Genomic DNA, 6,309 nt, shown 5'->3' with positions numbered 1-6,309 from the left:
CAAAATAATACATAATCCAGTCTCCACGATTGTTATATTTTACCTGCCTGTCCACATGTGACCACTTAATTTATTTTTAGTTAATTCATTCATTCATTCATTCATTTGGTGCTAATACTAGAGCTTGAACTCAGGGCCTCACTCTGTTCCAGAATTTGTTATTTTTTTGTTTTAGTTTTCTCAAAGCTAGCATTTTAATGCTTATACTACAGCTCCATTTCAAGCTTTGGTGGTTACTTTCAAATCAGAATCTAATGGACTTTTTTTATCTTGGTCTGGTTTCAAAGCACAATCATCAGATTTCATCTTTCTGATTAGCTAGGATTAAAGACCTGAGCCACCGGTGTGGCTCCTACCTTTTCCTATACTTATGTAATGCACATACTTAGATATTAATTTAAACCTGAGAGCATACAACCAAGATGTACAGTGATGATATTTTTCTGTCAGAAATTCAATTTAGTAATGTAAATTTATTCTTAAGAGCATATGCAAAAAATACTTAAGAAGAAATCTGATTATGTGTATGTGTATGTGTGTTTGTGTGTGTGTGTGTGGGCTGTTGCAATATGTTCCACATATAAGCACTGTACAGGGGTGTCCAGCCATTCACAGCTATTGCATGAATATCTGCCTTGAGCTACCAACTCATGCACAATGTCTAGTTGTCCACTCTAGGCTTCCCAATGAAGAGAGGTTTACTCATCCTCATCCCTATTATTCATATGTGTGGCCTTTTTGGAAATAGTCTCCGCTGTAGTAAGCTGCAAGGCAAGCACTCTACCATTGATCCACCATCCCAGCCCAAGTTTTAAGATTCTTGTTTGTAATTTGGTCAAAGCTCTGACTCTTTATGTAGGCTACTAAAAATGTATTTACTAATTTCAAGTAAATACATATATTCTATTTCCATCTCTTTTAAAAAATAAAAAAATTGTTTGCTCTGTAAATTCATTAGAAGCATGGATTTTGTGGCTAGCTAGGTCATTGCACATCTGTATCTATTTTCCTCTCTCTCTTTCATGGTTCTCATAGACAATATGATTGCTCCATAATTATCCTAATTTATTTTGTTTTTATAATTTTGATTGCATCAATTCACTTTCTGCTCTGCCATTTCCCAAATCAGCACCACATAAACAGAACCATCCAGAAGTGGTGCTGTGCCTCAAGTGGTAGAGCACTTGCCTTGATTTGAAGAGCTCAAGGACAGTGCCCTGGCCCAGAGTTCAGGCACCACAACTAATTAAAAAAAAAAGAATCTAAATCCTTGATAAATCTAGGAACAGATCTGACTGAAATCAGTTGAATCACACTTTTCCTGCACAATGAAGGAATAGGTCCAGGCTAGGAAAGCAGCTAGAGAAGGCAGGCTGATTGTATCTATGACAAATCTTTGTGGATAATGGTATCGAGGATTACTTACTGGTGATTCACTTGCACTGCAAGCATGATTCTGAACGATTGCTTGCTGATTCTGAATTATTGCTTTGATCATTATATCCTCCAAGAAGAAAAAGTGAAATTTCATTGATAGAAAAGGACTACTAATACATTTTGACTTCTCATTAAGCATCTTCAATCATCAAAATCACCTGAAGACAATAGACAGGCCTATTTTTTAGATGAAAATAAATGTCTTTATAAAAACAAGAATTTAGGTAGTCATACAAAGGACTTCAATTTTACTACTGCATAATACATTTTTTCTAATGTTGAATACCAATATTAGGAAGCTATTAGAAAGCTCTTTAAGCCCATAAGTTGAATAGTGAGTTCTCTTACACTATAACATGGTATTTCCCAAATCATGTACATAGAAGGCATTGTTTCCTATTTTCTCATTCCTAGAATAAGCTGCACATGAAGACACCACTGGTCCTCATTTTCAGTCTGTACCTTTGAATATTGAGGAAAATCTTTCCTCTGCTCTCTATAAATTCCCTACTCTCCAGTTAGAATAATTTAGAGTAGGTAAAATGGAAAAAAGATAAAATAAATCATGGTGAATAAATATATGCAGAAAATTCACCAGATTTTTCTGACCAGTTCAACCAATGTGAAATATTGGAGAAAAACATGGACATCTCATTCTCACTGGCACTCAAAGTCTCTGGTTAGGCAATTCTGACGAAGACAGGAAGTAAGATGAAAAAGTGAGGAATGGTATCATTTGCAAGAAAAAAATTGAGGAAGATCCAAGCAAATTTCTTCTTTTGGATCCCGAAAACTGCATTTGATATTTCCAAAAGGATAAGTAAGTATTACTACCTCTTTGAAGTTGTGGAAGACTACAAATTTTTCTCCTAAGTTGTATTGGCTTGGTTGAGTTTCTTAAATTTCAAAAATGCCAGTCCATCCTTTGTTTCTCTACAATTTTTTTCAGAATACAAAGCAACAGCAATATCTTACTTTAAAAATTCATGGATTCCATGTATTCATCCAGGTGAATTGCCTGACTTTGATGTCAAAATGTATTCAAGAGTTGTTTGTATACATCTATAATGATTTCTGCAGAGTTTGTGATTTTTTTAAATCATAAATAATTTTAACTTATCTTTTGAAATAAATAGTATAGAAACTAAAGATGTTCATGATGCTTTTCTGAAAAAAGTATATCTGTTTGTATAATGTCCATAATCTATTTAATTCACTCCTAGATATAATTCTTTGAATTCTACATTGTTATATAATGTATATGTTCATTAATAACTGTGTCCTTTCAGATTGCATTCCATATAGAAAAAGTTTAAGATTCTTTTTTTCCTAGGTACTTGTATTATTTTATTTCTTTGGAATAAAATGACAATGTTAAATAATTTCAAGTTTTGTAAAGGTTATGCTATGTAAAAACCTTTCTCAGGTGAAGATTTAATATACTGATGTCAAACTAACCTTTAATTCTATGAATTACAAGTATTGTTACACTTGTATTTTTGTAATGAACTTTTCAATAACTGTTTTTAACTGTTTTTCATTTCTTGCATCAGAAGAATGAAAAGTATGGAATACTTCACAAATTTTCATATCATCCTTGGGCAAGTGCCATGTTAATCTCTGTATTGTTGTAATTTGGGTAGGTCTGCTGCTGAAACATGTAGTATCATCTAAATTTATGTACTTAATGATGCAATTTTTATACAGGCATATATCCATGGTTGACTATTTATAACAAGGAACCCTTATTGTTCCTAAAAATGCTATTGATCTTATTTCTCTAAAATTCTGTGTATAATGGGAAAAAACATATTGTTTGGTCGATTGCTCACATTTGAAATTTTTTGTCAATGACTATTTTGTCTTTTTCATTTTAAATTTTATCATACTTTGAAGCCTTTACAGCTAAGTCCAAAAGTGATTGCTTTTCAAGTATTTTTTTTTATCAATTGAGATAGCTTTGTGAAGCTAATGGATTCAAAGAAAGCCTTGCTTAAGAACTACTTCTTAACTTGTGCAACTTAAAATTTCCCAAATGAGGTCTTGCTGGGACAAATGTATAGCTGACCCTTTACCCTTCTTGATGTAGGAACAGACCAATCAGAATATCTTACCCTGACAGCAAAGACTGTCCACTGGAACAAAACTAACCTTAGTTACAAGAGATCATAGAGAGATGAACAGTTCAGACACAATTGTTTAGAATGGAAGGCATTTTATCAAAATATAATTGTTTATTATACTTATCATTTCAAAAGTAGCTAAAGCCAAGAAGGTGAAAAACTTGTTCATATGCATGATTACCTATTGTCCTTGCCTGTCTATCATCCAACCAGGCAGGAACTTACTCTACTGACTTTCTATCACCAAATATTTCCGTAGCTCCTGGAGAAGTCCATAAGTTTCTCCTCGATATTAGGCCTTAAATTGCTAATGTTTTAATCACAGTGTTTCCTCTTGCCTCTAGGCTCTCAATCAACAAATGGTAAAGCTTTAAGTATAACTCTACCAAAAACTGAGGTAGAGATAATGGAATAATACTTTAAAACAGTGTTGCCTTTTTATACTATATATACTTATATATTTTATATTTATATGTGCTGATTTTAAATTTCACACAGTGAATCTTACTAGAATTGATAGTTTGACAAATATATTGACATTTATTCTCATAAATAGATTGGAATATAAATAATTAGGTTTAGAATATATATTAGAATATAAAAAGTATCAATGCAATGTCTTCGGTATAAACTTGTGATACCTTCTATATGTTCGTGGTCTTCTGAATTCACATGGTAAAATAACAGTATTGTTTTCCACTAATGTATAAGGGATTTTACTCTGATGCTCTGTTTATTGTTTTAACTTGCTGGTCCCAAAGTGTTTTTCTCCATATTTCTGAAGAATTCTTACAGATTATACCCAAATTTTGCTGAGATGATGTCTAAAAGCTATTATTCTTCTGCAGGACCCACGGGTCCTAGGATACCAGGTTCAAGTTATCTGCATCATCAGATAACAAGGGCAAGACTTCTCACTTCGGCTCATGAAACATGCCAACAGAAAGTAATTGAAGACTAATCTCAATTTCTCATGTCCTATAATATTTCAGGTCCCCAATTCCTTACAGGAATTAGCAGTAATCAACTGTGAAATGCAAGGAAATTTGAAATGAAAGATGAGATCACAAAATATGAGAGAAAGTACTGTAGTTCAAACTTTTAATTTACAAATGACCAGCCCATATGAGTGAACAAAATCACAAATGAACAAGATTATTTTTAATACCCCTCTCCTAATGATTAATGAAAGATTTCAGTGCAGCATAAGTTGGCCAAAAATAGTTTCTGGAATGATAGATCCATAATTGGTCTACCAAGGCTAGGAAAACTTGATTTAGAGGTCAAATATAATTCAGAAAAACATTAACTAAGAAGATCCTTAGTGCTTCAAAACATCAAGTGTTGTTTTATGTTTTCCCTATCTGTCTAACATAGTAAGAAATATGACTTTAAGTCTTGCATTTGAGTACTGATCAGAGATATGACAAACATAAAATATGTCTTCTATTTCTATCATATTCCTCTACACTAGTAAATTTTAGTTTTCTTCTTTTTCCAAAACTTATAGGTAGTAGAAAATATTATCCTATGTAAAATATAATAATCACACACCATTGTACAAAGCCATTTATAAAAACTGGTAGTTAGGAATACATTCTAAGTCATTTTTAAACTTTCTTGCTGACTAAAGATTAATCTTCCAAATGAATGAGAATAAAATCATGTCTAAGTGATTCACATCTTCAGTCTTGGAAATTGTTATTGCAGATAAATGAATTATGGAAATATAAGCTGACATCAGTTCAAGTATATGTGGGATTGAAACTCCATGGAATGTATATAAACCTTTCAAAGTATTAACAGGCAGTTTAACAGAATGACTATCCAGAAATTGAAAACAGAGAGGAGCAATAGTAAAGAAATAGAATGAATGAAAAATAGAACAAGGGGCAAGTACAGCTAGAATACTCAATGTACACATGTAATAAAGGAAGTGGTAAATCTGAAATAAATCTTGGAGAAAGGGTTGGTTCAGATTGATAGAAGGAGTGACTCTGATCCAGGAGCATTAGACAATTAGATGGACATATTTAATTATAACACACTTGCACAACCTTTTGATATTCAGTTAAAAACACAACAACAAACAAAAACATACAAAAATTACAACCAAACAGCAATCTCTAGAGAGTATGAATATGACCTCTCAACATTTTAAATAGTTAATGAAGGTCAGTCTTTGGAAAAGCAAACAAAGCTGTGCAAAGAGGGCAGTTTGGAGTGTGGGGAGAATTTTAAACAGATTTAAATAGATTGTCTAAGGTTATAAATCACTTATATCTACTGCAAATATTTTCTTCTGCGAATGTTCTTTGTCTGAACTGGATACTCCTGTCCTGAGGCACACTTGATAGCTTGTGAAGACAGAATGGAAGAAACAAAAACAAGAACCTATTACTCCACTGGAGAGAAAGCAGTTCTCTTTGTTTTCTCTCAATCTCTTCACTACTCTATTTTCATACTTTTAATAAAGTCAAGAGATTTGGAATTTTATCTTTCCTTCTTTGTTGTCACAAAGTAATTTTTCAAAATAGTTCATTAAATATTATTTGCCATTATTTTCTATCATGCTGTTTACTTGTCCAAACGAGTCCATTAAACTTGCCCTTTTCATTTGGTTGCCACGAAAACCCAACAACTATGTTAACGAAGACCAACACTAATGCAAATCTTTGTCTCCAAAAAACCAGTCCAAGAACCTGTAATCACAAATATTTAGCTATAATTTTTTTTTCTTTTTTCTTTT

General features: G+C 32.4%; 1 pseudogene; it reads right to left on the bottom strand.

Moving 5' to 3' along the window:
* Positions 1 to 2,997: 2,997 nt before the first annotated feature.
* LOC122105429 lies at positions 2,998 to 3,097 on the bottom strand (annotated as a pseudogene).
* Between the last annotated feature and the right edge of the window lie 3,212 nt (positions 3,098 to 6,309).

Source organism: Dipodomys spectabilis, unplaced genomic scaffold (assembly GCF_019054845.1).
Source record: "Dipodomys spectabilis isolate Male_0828 unplaced genomic scaffold, ASM1905484v1 ptg000031l, whole genome shotgun sequence".
Classification (NCBI taxonomy): Eukaryota; Metazoa; Chordata; class Mammalia; order Rodentia; family Heteromyidae; genus Dipodomys; species Dipodomys spectabilis.
The sequence above is the reverse complement of the archived record's forward strand: the minus strand, read 5'-3'. Positions and strand labels throughout refer to the sequence as shown.